The sequence below is a fragment of the Calonectris borealis genome, chromosome 14, assembly GCF_964195595.1.
Source record: "Calonectris borealis chromosome 14, bCalBor7.hap1.2, whole genome shotgun sequence".
Taxonomy (NCBI): domain Eukaryota; kingdom Metazoa; phylum Chordata; class Aves; order Procellariiformes; family Procellariidae; genus Calonectris; species Calonectris borealis.
In genome coordinates, this window is record NC_134325.1 from 18,029,899 (window position 1) to 18,043,537 (window position 13,639).

Here is a 13,639-nt window from a genome sequence, read left to right on the forward strand (position 1 = left end):
TCAGGTTGCTTTCTCAGGTGGAGAAAATAAGATTTAGATCATTTCAAATGAAAATAGACAGAAAGAATTCTCTAAAGGAAATGTTAATTACATAACAGGCATATCATAATTTTTCCCTTTATCCAGTCATATTAAATGTTTTTCCTGTTTACAGTTACTTTTTATGGTTTATGGACGAACAATTTGAGGTCTTCAGATTTAGGATGATACAGTTGACTCTATACATATTATGTGAGCTACTGCTATATTGCACTTCAGACAATAAATTAATTTAGAATTTTTAAACTTCTGTATTTAGGTTAAAAGGATGTGTGGTCTACTGATATCATTGAGATCCGCTAACTTATATGATGATGATGATTATTATTATTATTATTGACATCAAGATGCAAATGACTAAGTTCCTTACTCCAGGAAATTCCTACTAAAGTTGGCAAGAGTTTCTTTGGCTGAGGACTGAGGGATTAATCGTTCATTCAAAGTCCATTGAATTCACTAAAAGCCTTTTCTTTAACGCCAGTGAATTTGGATCAGGCCCAATCTTATTACTAGAAAAATTATTTTCCCTTGTTCTCAGATAATCTCTTAATGATTTACTGAATGAAAATATTCAAAACAATTAATGCAGCAACATTAAACAAAAATTTTAAATCTCTTTTTTCCCTCTGTTGCTTACTCCTTTTCAATACAAGAAACAAAGGAAACAGTAGAAGAAATGTAACACTACCGAAAAATGTGTGACGGTGCAAGGTTTAGATGACTGTCACGTGGCAGGCTCAAATCGTGCTACAATAGGGATATTCAGACCAACACAGAAATGTAGACTGCAGCCATGAAAATAACTAAACACAAGGGATATGGGTATGTCTAGAAGAGGAGGGAGGGAGTGTAAAAACAATAGGAATGTAATTCGTTGATAACTTGGGGACCAGATTTGCATACCTGCTTCACACCTTTGATATCTCAATCATCACTTAACAGCCTGAGCTCTTGGAAAACCTTTGCTCCTTTTTTTGGTAACTCAGCATGTGTTTTTGAAATTGGCTTCAAAGGATTTCTTTAGATTTAGAGAGAAGTGTGGTGCACCTGAGAGAAGCATCTGGCCCATATCCATGATGTAATTGCGCTTGGTGCCTGAAGGACCTGCTATTCAGATAAATCTCGTACTACTTTTAGAATTTATCCCCTGGTTACTTTCACAATCAGAGGCTTGTTACGATCTCACTCAGCCCTGCAAATCTTTGGGAATTGGGTTACCTGAAGATAAAAGATCTCTCTTTCTCCAAGCTGTGGTTGGATCAACACTTTGCAAAATCAGATGACAGGAATAGGGGTCAGGCCTAGGTCTGTGCATGGGGCTGCCCAAGCGCCAGGGATAAAAACTGGAAGTAGCTGCCATAGGGAAATGCCACGTGCATGAACATATGTCCCTGGAGGACAAAACCTAGTGCCAGGAATTATCCACTCCTAACTGATGATTAGTAACTGTTGCATTTAAACTTTTCTGGTTTTAGGGAAGACTACTTTGGATCAAGGTTTGCATCATTCCGGTAGGATTTTTCCCAGAAAATCCCATTCATGATTATATGTTGTCCTAAGGTGGTCATGATGCACAATATCTTGAAGTTTCGCCTAGATCAAGGGATAAGAAAGGGGGCCAAGTAGGCAGGAGAAGTACAGGCAAGGAAAGGTTATGCAACTTTCAAATTTAAAAAGATAATGCCGAGAACAAAGAGAAACACAAATTAAAATTAGTACCTTAGATGAATTTCAATGGAATTCCTTCTTTTGCCTCAAGGGAAGAGATGAAAGTACCTGGCATTTGTCACCAGTGCATAAAGGAATGATCTCATTTGTATTCCTCACACGTACATGTGCACAAACACACACTGACATGCCACATAGTAAAGGTGAAAGGAAAATGTGCAGTGGGAAGAAGAACAAATTAAAAGGATCTTTCCTTCTGGTACTCTTGCATCTACCTATCAGGGCCTGGATGGAAAATAAAATGGAGCAATAAATAACTCCTGAATGTCCTAGGTACAGTTGCAAATATATGAGTTTATCTCTAGACCCAACGTCACTACGGCCTCTTTGGTTACAGTGTTTGGTTACTGGCCATGACATCTCTAGCCTGTCTGTGTTAGGCAGGTAGGAGGCACTCAGGAGGGGTCACCCGGAGTGGTCCTGAGGAGTCCCAAGAGGCTCGGGCTGAAATCAGTGTTATTTTACTCCCCTCCAGGTCTCTGCCATGGTCACCCAGGAGGTCTGTGGCCAAGGAGAACACGGGACTAGGCTCTGGGGCTTACCCAAGCTAGCAGAAAAGTGGCCTCCACTTGATACTGTGCAGGTATAGACCCTTCCCACAGACTCCCTCTGGAGGGAAGGACTGAAGGTCTCTCTTGCTAGATCTAGAACTCCCTAGAGGAAATTAGCTGCTGAGAAAAAATACGTATGATCTTTCTTCATAATATTTTCCTATTTTGGGGAAGAGGAAGTCCTACTGCTTAAATCCTTCTGACCAGCAATGTGAACAAGGAGGAGTTAATCTCTTTTCACTGCTACATGCCTCTGCCTTCCTTGGGAAATGTATACTTTTTATATGGGCACTTTAAGGTTGACATTTCAAGGTAGAGCTTGCAGTATTTTTCCTGAGCAGTAGCTGGGCCTAGCAGTACAGCTGTCATTTGAGATGCCACCACACTGAGTTCCCTTTTGCATAACGTTTCATCATCCCTCCCTGGGGTCCTTGGTGTCTGGGTATCAAACCCTCTTTGCTGGTTTCTCCTGCAGCCCCAGCAGCCCTGGCAGCCCCTGCTGCCTTGCTCCTGGCTACCTTCTCCCCTTCACCACCTGCTCTTCTCTGCAAGGCAGAGGACGCTGGCACCAGGGTCCCGTCCTGTCACTGGTCGCCCCATGTAGCAGATGTGGCCTCAGTGCCTCTGGCACTCTTCTGCAGCCTTTAACAAAGTCTTTTTCATAGTTATTTCATTAATTAGGTTATTAATCAAATGATTAATATAATGTTCTAGACATCCCTATATCTAAGACAGCACATCTAAGAAAGTATTGGGTAGATCAAGACAATTTGGGTCTCCTGTTTCAACCCAATTTGACAAGTGGGTAAGGCTGTCAGAGCTGCTAGATCTGAAGGTATATTTTTTCACCTGTAACATAAAAAGGGAGGTTTAATAATTTAATAGTATGTTATCTTAGCACACTTTCTAATCCGAGACAGACTTCTACTACTACTTCTGTCTTCCGAAAAATTTCATAGAAGTGATGACCCAAATTAGCAACGTGTTAACCAAAAGAAATAAAAGATGTTCCTGAAGAATCTTAGAAGGAAGCTGTAGACATAATTTGTGATTGATGACAACACAGAAATGGACGGAAGACTGCATGTGACACAGCTGGTGTCGCAAAGCCACGGAACCCCCTCCTTACTACTTGCAGTCTCTGGTTTAAATTAGTGATTAATAGCCCCAGTAGAATATTTTCCTGCTGAAGAAAAGAATTAGTGATTAATAGCCCCAGTATATATATTTTCCTGCTGCCATGAATCTCTTCTAGGTAATCCAGTTATTTGACTTAATAATCTATCTCAAAAAACAAAAGTAAAATTTTCCAGAGCTGTTCCTGTATCTTCTCTCACAAACTGTGCACAGAAAATTGAGTCCAAATCAACTCCTTCAGCCACTTCTGATTTTGTTTTTGGCTCAGAGGTCTCCAAGACTCTAACTTGACCACAGCAGCAATCTGCAAAGTGAAGAAAATCAGCCTCTGTTTTGGATGCACCCGTTTCAGTCCAACTCCCCCTTTTCTGGATTGATGGCTCCTACTTTAAGACTACAATGAGGATCTAACTAGGATCACTTCACAATCAAAAACTGCAGGACAATCTAAATAAGACTACCGGAACCCCAACAGGTCTCTGGAAACTGTCAGGTTTATTTTCTTCTCTGAAATATACTTGTCCTCTGATTTTAACACTCAACCACGGAAAGCCAAAACACATCAGGAATTTCTGCAAGAGAAGGGTATAAAACTTTTTCAGGAAAGCAGAACATCTTACTGAAATATTTGGAAATTACCCACCATAAGCAGATCCTCCAGGAAGCAACAGCCTTTGCGAATTTCTCAACTGGACGTGTTCAGAAGAGAGTGCAATGCTACTCACAACCTCTCCTTTTCCCATCATCAGGTCTTTAGCAGACATATTCTTCCAGACTACCACTAGCTGTTTTTCAATAGATTCTCTTCAGTTCCCAGAGCTGCAGGACTCCAAATAAAGTCAGACACATGTTGCAAAGAATGATCCCCAACACAGTTTGGTAGACTAGGCAGCTGCAACACTCTGGTCTCAAGGTCAAGCTGGGGCTGACCCACTAACTGCTTGCACAGACAGTTGAGGTTCCTGTCCCAGGAGCAATTTTCCCTCCTGCCCCACTCTGGTACTTCATCATTATGAACAAGGGTGAATTCTAATATGAAGAAGTCAGATCCCTCATGTGAGGTTCAGGGCACCGTTATCTGTTTGTCTCAGAAACATATTGTTTGTTCATATAGGAAGGATGTTACCTGGACTTGTGCTCCAGCTACATCAAAGTGCAACGTTGTTCCTTAAAAACTGGTCTTTGTATCAGGCTTCAATTGGGAAATCCTGGAATACTTCTCAAAAACACTTCTTCAGATAATTTGAATACTGCTGAAAGCAGCACAGTTCCCCTTCTGCTTCCCCACCCTCTCCACCATGGCTTTTATGCACAGCTGATCCAGGGATAATAAATCCTACCCTGTGCTTGCAAAATCTTGCACCTGATCACAAAAATTCCCTTTTTTTTGACTCTGACCACTTGGCGCTTTCCCCACTCTGTACTGGAAGAAATCTCAGTGTGGAGCAGAAAAAGTTTAGAGACTTATTCACCAGTTGTACCATTTCCCCTCATGGAAGTGAAAATGTACATATCATTTTCAGTCTACTATCCAATCCAATCCAGCCTATCCATTAAATATCCAAAATGCACTCGTTCCTGGGTAAGAGAAAAAACAAGAGAAGCACACAAAAGTAGTAGAGAGCCTCCTCTGCTCCCTGTGTGCCGTTGCCCTCTGCCACTCAGGAAGATGAAAGCCATGCCCAGCAAGGCTTGCACCTACTCTCATTCTGTATTGCCACCTCAGACTCAATTATTTGGTTATTCTGAGAACAGGAGGGTTGATCAGCCCACGCCTTTCCCCCCTCGCTTCTCTGCTGCCTGTTGGCAGGGTGTATGTCACAGCAAGTGTCCTCCCTTCCAGCCAGCCATGCGGGGGCCTCCTCCTCAGCTAGAGAAGATTGCCATTTCCCAAACGAGCTGGATGCAGCCTGTGTCACTAGCATCCTCCACCAGATAAGGAATAGGACCATCTGTTTACAACCTAAAACAAGACATTCTTTGCCCAATAATATTTGGAAAATAAGTGCTAGGAGTGATCTACAGCGGATGGTGATTCCCAGAGCTCCTCTGAAATAAATCAGTGAAGTAACTGTCAGACAAACATCTGGATTAAAAGAGAACAGTGGGTTTCATAATCACCTGAATTTTATGGAAGCAGAATGCAAGCAATTATAGAGCTTTGTTTATTTGTTTTTGTCTTAAGTTTTGAGTTTTCAAACATATAATTTTTTTCAGGTCACTCATTAAAATCTAATCTTTGCTTACAAAGAAAGAAGGACATCCACCTCTGAGCAGACACACAGACACACCTGCATCCCCTAACCAAATGTAATGCTTGAACTTGCAAACTTTTTGTCATGAAAGTAATCTTTATTCACGTGAGCAACCCCACAGGACTATTCATGCAATGGAGAATTACTCACACGAGTAAAACTTTGCAGGATCAGGTCCTGGATCTAACAACAGCATTTTAATTACAGACAATCCCCAAGCAATGTGTACAAAAGAGTTTTTTTCCTGGACAATAACAAAGGTTATTAGCCTGTTCTTTTTCCCCTTCTTGCTCTTCGGTTTAAAAGGAGGCACCAATAATCCAAACCAAATAAAACTGACCTTTGAACCTTTTCTGCTGTACTTTTTCTCATGCCATGATTTCTTTAGTGTGTTAGTGATCTGAAGGCTCGTTCTGGGCTACAGCCACTTTCCCAGACAGGACTGCCTTTCGTCCCCTGACAAATCACTGCTGAGCCCCTTTTGTCCTGCACCACTTTGATCTCACCTGCCTGTCAGGCAAAAAAGAACTCCCGTACAGTCAGAATGCATTGCAAACAAATTGGCAACCATTTCATTCCCATACACCATTTCAGCAAAGATCAAGATAGAGATAGAGAATTTTTAACCCTTTCACTGACCTGTAGAACCGAGAAGGAATGCTCGATTATGATGGAGTGATAAGATAATTTCTTAAGGAACTGGAGGATTAAAAACCCCCAAAACCAACAACCTTCTGTAGATCATAATTGAATGGCATATTATCTCTCAAATACAAAGGAGTTATTGCACAGTGGGCAGTCCTATGTTCAGATACAAGCTTTGTAGAAGATCGATTCCTTTTAATTGGACAGCTGCTTAACCATAAACTAAAGAAACATAATAGGTATTCTCTGATGTGAATGAAATTAATCCTATTGTAAATAACCATTGGAGTATTTAATGGGCTATCTGAATCCTTTCCAATATACAAACTTAGCCACAGGTGAGTTTCTTTCTCAGTTTAATCTCAGTAAATTTTTTTTATTTTTTATTTTTACATTTTATGGTTCCTCATCACATAGAGTTTAGAAAAGGCATTATGTAGCAATTTTAAAGCAATTTCATGCTTGGCAATGACTTACCAAGATCTGTGTATTTCACTCTGTGATATTAGCGGTATCCAGTCCTTTGCTAGGTCGATTACAATGCAGCTACTAGGCTGGTCCTGCTCCCATTGAGTCATGTTTTGTCTATTATTTTAAAGGCAGAACTCCCTATCATCTTCGATGAACGCAAATTAGCAGGAACATAGGTGCATTTCAGCGGTTTACCATTTATCTGCTCCCAACTATTACCACGTGCCAGCCTCCTGCCCTCTTTCCACAGTAGTAGCTCTGTTTACCCAATAGTCTGCTTTCTATCAAAATACCTCACCACCTTTATTTAGTACTCAGAGAAAGGAAATTTAACACATCCCTCTCTTCTATTTAAAATGATTGAAAGAACAAGTATAGACTTTTGGAGAAAACAAAGCTACACCAGTGATGAAAAGAAGAAAGTACATTCAAACCTGCTGTCAAACATACATGTTAATGAAACAGTGGCATACTGCACAAAAGAAATATTTAAATTACATTTTACAGCTAAAAGTTGAAAGCTTCTATTTTCCTGCCACACTTACCCGACACAAACAATAGTGATTGTTTTATTAATTTCAAGATACCCCTGCATATTTATTTGATTTAAAGTGTGTAAGTTTTTCTTTCAAGTGTTACTCTGCTAATTCCTTCACAAGAAAAGAGTCCTTTATTTAACAGTATTTATTCTCTGAAATTAAAAGGAAAGAAGTTGTTTAAGAGCTTGTTACAAACATTAAAAGGAAACTCTTACCAAATCTCAGCTTTGGTTCATTGTGCTGATGTCATAATAATGTTCAAATATATTAATAATTGAGGCAAAAATACTATTAACAAATTCTTTTACTTCATGACAATGAAGCATTAGATTTTTTTTGAAAACTGAGCTAAGTACAACTTCATGTTCAGAAATTCCAGTCCCCAAAACATGAGAGCAGAATCTCAGTATCAGCCAGTCTTTCTGGTTTGAAAGAAGTTGTTGGTCTGTGTTCTTCATGTATGACACATTCCCGTTGGAATTTCCTTCAATTCAGTATGTGAAAATGGCCTAGTCACGGCGGAGGAGTTGAACAACCTCATGTGATCGAATTGCATGGCTTCTTTGATTTGAAAAATGGCTTCTCTGACTTGAAACTGGACAGGCTTTTTGTACTTTCACCTCTCTTTGTTTCTTAACTTCAAATTTCAAGTATCTTTCAGAAAGCACTAGACTATGGCACACCTCTTGACACTGAGATCTTTGGGAAGAGCTGTCAGAAAGTGTACTCTACTCGTGGTTGCTAAAACCACTGTCAAAAACTGAGGGCTAGACGTTCCCAAACAGGCTCAGGCGCTCTTCTTCAAAAGATCTCTTCTCATTTGGTTTTGCAGGTCTACTTCAAGGGCATTTCATGACCACCCTTTTTTTGGAGATGCTCAGTAGCTCCTGACCTGAGCTCAGCCTTCAAGAGGCTCTTTGAGGCTCCTCCCCTATTTGTGTAAAGCATAATTTTGTCCCAACAACTGTCTAGTAATTAATCCTAAATTGCATCATTTTTAGCAGGAAAGTGTCTGTAATAAAAATCAGAGAGTTTGGAGTAGGGTCATTTTTCAGGGAATTTCATGGGGTTCCTTGTCCTGATGTATGGCTGGGCCAGATCAGCTAAAGTAGCTCTGAGAAGGATCAGACCTAATAAAAGTGCTGATATATACGTGGTAATGCCACTGCTGCTGACCCAAATGCAACTGCACCGATGCAGGTACAGTTAGGAGAGAGCATAAGTAAAATTCTGTAAAGACATATATACAACAGCTGTGAATACAACTGCACCTACTGCAAGGAGATGTTGCCAAAAGATGCCAGTGAGAAGTTCCTTTGCCATACTTGTCTCCAGATATCTTCACAGCTAGTTCGGACTTTTTTTTTCCAGCCAGTATACATTACAGTCTTTCTTAGGGTGTTTTTTTCCCATGAAGGGAAACTACAGCTTGTATTTGACCCAGTGTGTGCAAAAGTCAGCTCCAAGTTACCTTTCGTATCAATTGTTTCGATTGGCGTTCTTCTCCATGTAAGATTGGTGTTCTTCTCCATGTAAGTCTACATACTACTTCCAAGCTAGCTTTAAAAATTTCCCATCCTTTTTTTTTTTTTTTTAACCTGTTCCCATCAGCTATTTAGGGTGCACTCACTTTTTCTTTTTTTTTGAGCCTGATTGTTTATAATTAGCATTTTCTGCCCACATGCAATTGTGCTCTAAACTCTTTCACATTGGGTTAATTCACTGACTTTAAAATCTATTAATTGACATCCAGAGGGAAAAAAGTAAACATGTCTTTAAAGATGGCATGAATGGTTGAATCAAGATTAGGTCCCCATTCTTTTAGTCCCTGATTTTAAGGGAAGACTGCAGTCTTCAAAAATCAATTGTCTTCAAAGCTCCAAAAAGAAATGGAATGAGCAGGGGTCAGACTCAAGAGCATCCCTTGTGTGCTGGAGTTAACATTACCTAAGTACTTTAAATGATCACTAATTAGTGCTTTCAATGGGCACTCTGAAGACCACAGGATTGAAATATCTTATTTGGGAATAAACAATTGTGTAAGGCAGACTAGATCAACTCTCTAACAGGGGCAGCAAAATAAATCTTCTGTTACAACCTGTAACCAGAGAGAGGTCCTCAAGGACCCGCTAAACCATTCACAATTGCCCTCTTCCATTATTCCTATGTTAAGATGGCCACAGGGCTCTTGCCTATACATGCAAGTGTGCTTCCCTGTTAAATTCAGTTTTTAATACAGCCCTGTTTGTCTTGAATCAGGAACATGAATGTGCCCCTTGGTATTTAGGAGACTAGGCAGTAAAAGAAGTATACTTGCCTGCCGTTTCAGATGCAACTTGGAAAAATTCTTAAAATATTCTTAAAAGCCACAGTAAAAAAAATCTGTAAATATTTCTTTCATAGTTGAGTTGAATTCAGTAGAGTTAGAGTTTACTATCCACAACTGCATTTGAACAAAACAGGAGTATCTAACAGAGCAGTAAATTATAATTAAATATTGCCAGATCCTTGAGTTTCAAATCAACAGCCATAAATATTTTCTAGGTGTAACAGGTATAAGAAAGAAAAAACCCTAATAAGGACAAGAAACCATACCATCTGACATACACATCCAGTCAATTTTTAAGAGTGCAATTACAAATACTGAGTATTCTTGGTTGAAGTTTTAAAATTACTTGCAAATCAAATGCAGTTTTCATGAAATATGGGAATAATGAGTATACACAGGGACAGCGATCTGCCATAGAAAACCTGAATATTGGCATAGGAGCTCCATCTGTAAAAGTAATACCTCATAATCACTTGTTTGCTTTTTTTAACAATATTTACTCATTGCTGTAATGTAGGATGAGGATACATAACAGAAGTCAATAGAGATTCCAAAACAGAAGAGATTCCAAAACAGAAGGGCAAAGCTTTGACTTGGATCTTTATCCAGAGCCTGCCATATTGCACAAATTAAATTTTCCTTTCTGGCAGCTATCCCTTATATAAACTGATCCTTCCTAAAACGTAATACAAAACATATGTGAACATTAAAAAAAATCATCAGAAAAATGAAAGTGGAACTGTAAGTGTTGTAAAGAACAGTAAAATCCTCTTAATCTACCAGAAGACAGTTTTTCTATTTTTAAAAATAAAAAATGCACAGAGGACAAAATGTTTCTGATTTCACACAGGTTTAATGCTGTCTTTGGAAAAAAAAAAAATTGAAATTTTAAATTTTTTTTAATTTAAAAAAATTGTGTAAAGACAAAATTGTTTCATTTTTTCACTGAAGACTGAAACTGTTTTCTGTTTATCAACAAAAAAAAAGTCCTAGAAAAATTCTGACCAGCAATACTGAAAAGCATAATACCATCAAAAATCCTGTGAAGTTCTAATGTGTCTTCTAAGTCTTTGCTAGACTCTGTGGCAGAAATTCACTTCTTGTGCTTGACGGCATACTTGAGTGGAGGAGCTTAGTTGTTAAGCCTTGAAGATAAATAAGAAACTTCCTAACTGATCTCTTCTGTCAGGAGTGTGTTTCAGATTCTAATACTTAAACTGCAGCCGTAAGAAAACTAATTTCTGATGTTTCCAGCACTGTTTTTTTTTTAATTGAGGAAAATGGCTTCAGAGATGTCACCAGTCCCTTCTACAGGTAGTAAATAAGATCCAGCAGAATCATAATATACAACAGAAAATGAATCCTACGGAAACATCAACTTTAAGGTTAATGTGAAGTTTAAAAATAAACTGAATTTCTCAGATTTGATGATATGACCCACCCTTGGTATTTTCAAATGAAAGAATAACTTAGAAAAATATTAGAAAAATATAAAAATTTTTCTAGTCATCGCCACTGCCAGAAAACCTCTTTTCAAACAGAAAAAAAGCCTGTTCTTCCTTGTGGCACTACCTGAGAAATCAGTTGTTAGCTTCTATCTTAAGCATTAGCCGATAGGCACACGGAAATGAAGTTGCCTTACTTCGGGGGCTTTGTTGCGGTTAATTTTTCAAGGCATTGTGTTTTAGCATGCCACTTTCACGGATGAATAATGGCAGGGCTCTTTGTCAGCCCGAGTGTGGCCAGGTGCTTCGGGGACTTGGCTCGCACAGCACTGAGCCGGGGCTCAGGCATTTGCCGGGCTCGGCTCTCCAGTTACCGCTGGAAACCCTCTATTATGCCCCATTCTGTAGCCTGGCCACGAGAAACAAGCAATTTCTGAAAAGTTAAAGCAGGGGTCATCTCTAATTGAAACAACTCAATGTGCAGGTCAGATTTGAAGGATCTTTAATGTGAGAGATCATGAAATAAAGAGATTTAAGCAATTGTTGAAACATGTAATTTCAAAAGCCAATCACACAAAGGGAGATACCAGTTGGCCTCAGTGGGGAAAGCCAAGCCACAGTTTGAGGATGATCAATAGTTGATCCATGTTGCCCTTACTCTTTGTCAAAATGAATCTTGTATTTTTCTGGTTTTAGTTACTACAATTTAAAGCTCAGTTCTATAAAACTCTCCCGTTCAGTGGTAGATAAAAGAATCAAATCATTTAGATGTAAAACTGTATTCTGGATCAAGCTCTTTCCTTCTATATTCTTCTATGGATGTTCAAAACTAAATTTGTCCAGACAGAATATAATAGAATTCCATCATGAAAATAAGTTTGTTGTTTTTTATATGTTGGAAGGGGCAATGCCACCTGTCTTTCATTTCTAGGAACTAGATTCTGCAAGTCTAATCTATGCAGAAATGTTTAATTTACATTCTTGAACCAATAACCACTGACTTTGGAAATGTAATGTATAAACTGCTCTGTGGTGCAATCCAATCAGCATTATTGTATTGTTGAATAGGGGACCAAAGGTTGGTGAGTGTGATATGAAGATTGTGTGCATCAAGTCCAATGTTTTGTATTAGTGCCCTGGTACCAAAGGGGTTAGTTTTTAAGGGAACCTCTGTGACCAGTTCATTTAGCTAAGTGCCACAGACACAAGGAATTTGGGGTGCAAATGAAAGTCTCTGAACAAAATAAAGTCATATTAAAACTAACTGCATATTTTTGCAGCATAAATCAACAGCCCGCTTGGCCACAGCTTCCCAGTGACACTCTGTGACAAGGCTTCTTGCAGAGCATGAGTACTCGCTGCGAGCTTTCCCTGTGGCTCACTCCAGCCATCTTGCTGGAAGAAGGGGGTCAAAACACAGGAATGCCTGTCCCATTCCCCACAGGTGAGCTGAATGACCACCTATCTTTTTGGAGCATTCTGCCTGCAGTCCTTTCCATCTACCAGCACATAGCCACAGAGCCCACACCACCCCTCTGTCTTGCCATCCTCAGGGACTCTCCAAACTCCCTGGTACTGGTAGGATATACCGCCTTTTCGCTTATGGTACTATGTCTCCACAGTGAAGGAGATGTGGGAGCAACCCTGAACATATCACAGAGCTGGAAAAAGTCCCGTGTTCCTCTCTTGCTATAAAAGACTGATTTTGAAAGGCTACCGCTAACTAATGGTGATAGTTGACCAGACAGGCCAACAAGGAAAACAGATTTAAGTTAAGAGTGTAGATTATGATTAAAGGTTACATTACATTAAAGATCACATTAAAACCAAAGATGGAAACACCCACTAAAGTAGTGGTAACTTTTCTGTTTTGGATAGCAGCAGCTACATCCACTATGCAAATAATGTATGTGCTTGCCCAATTTGCTGGTGGGGAAGGAGGAACGTCATCATTTTTGGGGGAAAAAGTGAATAAGACATGGCAGAGATGCAAGCCTCTTAATACAACACAGCACCTGGAGAGGACAGTAATACTGAGCCTTGACTTCGCCTCCCAAAGCCAATGAGATATAGTCTCTGGCATGAAGCTTGCTGCTAACCCAGACAAGCCAAACTCCGCCTGGCTCAGCCGGAAGGAGTCTCACACAGGGTGACTTTGTGAGACAAGAAGCTCTCCTGGTGCAGACCAGGGCAAAGGTGCAGGGCTTGCATCCTTGCTACTGCCAGCCTCACCTCTAGTCAAAGCATGGACAGGGGAAGGTTTTTTGCATCTGTAACACCCAGGATCTCCTGGCTGCTTTCAGGGGAATCCAGGATGATATCAATTGGGTTATAGATGGGGAACTAAGATGTTAATTGACTTGTCTCTATTATACAAATAAACATATGGCAAAGATAGATCAGACTTGGGGTCCCCCATGACCCCAAATGACAATGTAAAAGCCAGCTGACTCCTGTTTGTTAGACATATGTTGCACTGTTAAATTCTTCTAAATAGATG